Source organism: Poromitra crassiceps (assembly GCF_964638095.1).
Source record: "Poromitra crassiceps genome assembly, chromosome: 18".
NCBI classification, from domain to species: domain Eukaryota; kingdom Metazoa; phylum Chordata; class Actinopteri; order Beryciformes; family Melamphaidae; genus Poromitra; species Poromitra crassiceps.
In genome coordinates, this window is record NC_139636.1 from 6819369 (window position 1) to 6821760 (window position 2392).

Sequence of the window (2392 nt, forward strand, 5' to 3'; positions counted from 1 at the left end):
ATTGACTCAGTGCGGTATTCAGCCTCTCTGGTGTCAAGTCTGATTTTGGAAAAAAAAAAAAAAAATCCAAATCAGACAGAGTGTTGACACCAGAGAGGCTAAGACCGCATTGACTCAGTGCGGTATTCAGCCTCTCTGGTGTCAAGTCTGATTTTGGAAAAAAAAAAAAATCCAAAATCAGACAGAGTGTTGACACCAGAGAGGCTAAGACCGCATTGACTCAGTGCGGTATTCAGCCTCTCTGGTGTCAAGTCTGATTTTGGAAAAAAAAAAAAATCCAAAATCAGACAGAGTGTTGACACCAGAGAGGCTAAGACGCATTGACTCAGTGCGGTATTCAGCCTCTCTGGTGTCAAGTCTGATTTTGGAAAAAAAAAAAAAAAAATCCAAAATCAGACAGAGTGTTGAGACCAGAGAGGCTAAGACGCATTGACTCAGTGCGGTATGCAGCCTCTCTGGTGTCAAGTCTGATTTTGGAAAAAAAAAAAAAAAAATCCAAAATCAGACAGAGTGTTGAAGACCAGAGAGGCTAAGACCGCATTGACTCAGTGCGGTATTCAGCTCTCTGGTGTCAAGTCTGATTTTGGAAAAAAAAAAAAAAATCCAAAATCAGACAGAGTGTTGACACCAGAGAGGCTAAGACCGCATTGACTCAGTGCGGTATTCAGCCTCTCTGGTGTCAAGTCTGATTTTGGAAAAAAAAAAAAAAAAAAAATCAAAATCAGACAGAGTGTTGACACCAGAGAGGCTAAGACCGCATTGACTCAGTGCGGTATTCAGCCTCTCTGGTGTCAAGTCTGATTTTGGAAAAAAAAAAAAATAAAATCCAAAATCAGACAGAGTGTTGAGACCAGAGAGGCTAAGACCGCATTGACTCAGTGCGGTATTCAGCCTCTCTGGTGTCAAGTCTGATTTTGGAAAAAAAAAAAAATCCAAAATCAGACAGAGTGTTGACACCAGAGAGGCTAAGACCGCATTGACTCAGTGCGGTATTCAGCCTCTCTGGTGTCAAGTCTGATTTTGGAAAAAAAAAAAAAAAAAAATCCAAAATCAGACAGAGTGTTGACACCAGAGAGGCTAAGACCGCATTGACTCAGTGCGGTATTCAGCCTCTCTGGTGTCAAGTCTGATTTTGGAAAAAAAAAAAAAAAAATCCAAAATCAGACAGAGTGTTGAGACCAGAGAGGCTAAGACCGCATTGACTCAGTGCGGTATTCAGCCTCTCTGGTGTCAAGTCTGATTTTGGAAAAAAAAAAAAATCCAAAATCAGACAGAGTGTTGACACCAGAGAGGCTAAGACCGCATTGACTCAGTGCGGTATTCAGCCTCTCTGGTGTCAAGTCTGATTTTGGGAAAAAAAAAAAAAAATCCAAAATCAGACAGAGTGTTGACACCAGAGAGGCTAAGACCGCATTGACTCAGTGCGGTATTCAGCCTCTCTGGTGTCAAGTCTGATTTTGGAAAAAAAAAAAAAAAATCCAAAATCAGACAGAGTGTTGAGACCAGAGAGGCTAAGAGCGCATTGACTCAGTGCGGTATGCAGCCTCTCTGGTGTCAAGTCTGATTTTGGAAAAAAAAAAAAAAAAATCCAAAATCAGACAGAGTGTTGACACCAGAGAGGCTAAGACCGCATTGACTCAGTGCGGTATTCAGCCTCTCTGGTGTCAAGTCTGATTTTGGAAAAAAAAAAAAAAAATCCAAAATCAGACAGAGTGTTGAGACCAGAGAGGCTAAGAGCGCATTGACTCAGTGCGGTATGCAGCCTCTCTGGTGTCAAGTCTGATTTTGGAAAAAAAAAAAAAAAAAATCCAAAATCAGACAGAGTGTTGAGACCAGAGAGGCTAAGACCGCATTGACTCAGTGCGGTATTCAGCCTCTCTGGTGTCAAGTCTGATTTTGGAAAAAAAAAAAAAAAAATCCAAAATCAGACAGAGTGTTGACACCAGAGAGGCTAAGACCGCATTGACTCAGTGCGGTATTCAGCCTCTCTGGTTTCAAGTCTGATTTTGGAAAAAAAAAAAAAAAATCCAAAATCAGACAGAGTGTTGAGACCAGAGAGGCTAAGACCGCATTGACTCAGTGCGGTATTCAGCCTCTCTGGTGTCAAGTCTGATTTTGGAAAAAAAAAAAAAAAAATCCAAAATCAGACAGTGTTGACACCAGAGAGGCTAAGAGCGCATTGACTCAGTGCGGTATTCAGCCTCTCTGGTGTCAAGTCTGATTTTGGAAAAAAAAAAAAAAAATCCAAAATCAGACAGAGTGTTGAGACCAGAGAGGCTAAGACCGCATTGACTCAGTGCGGTATTCAGCCTCTCTGGTGTCAAGTCTGATTTTGAAAAAAAAAAAAAAAAATCCAAAATCAGACAGAGTGTTGACACCAGAGAGGCTAAGA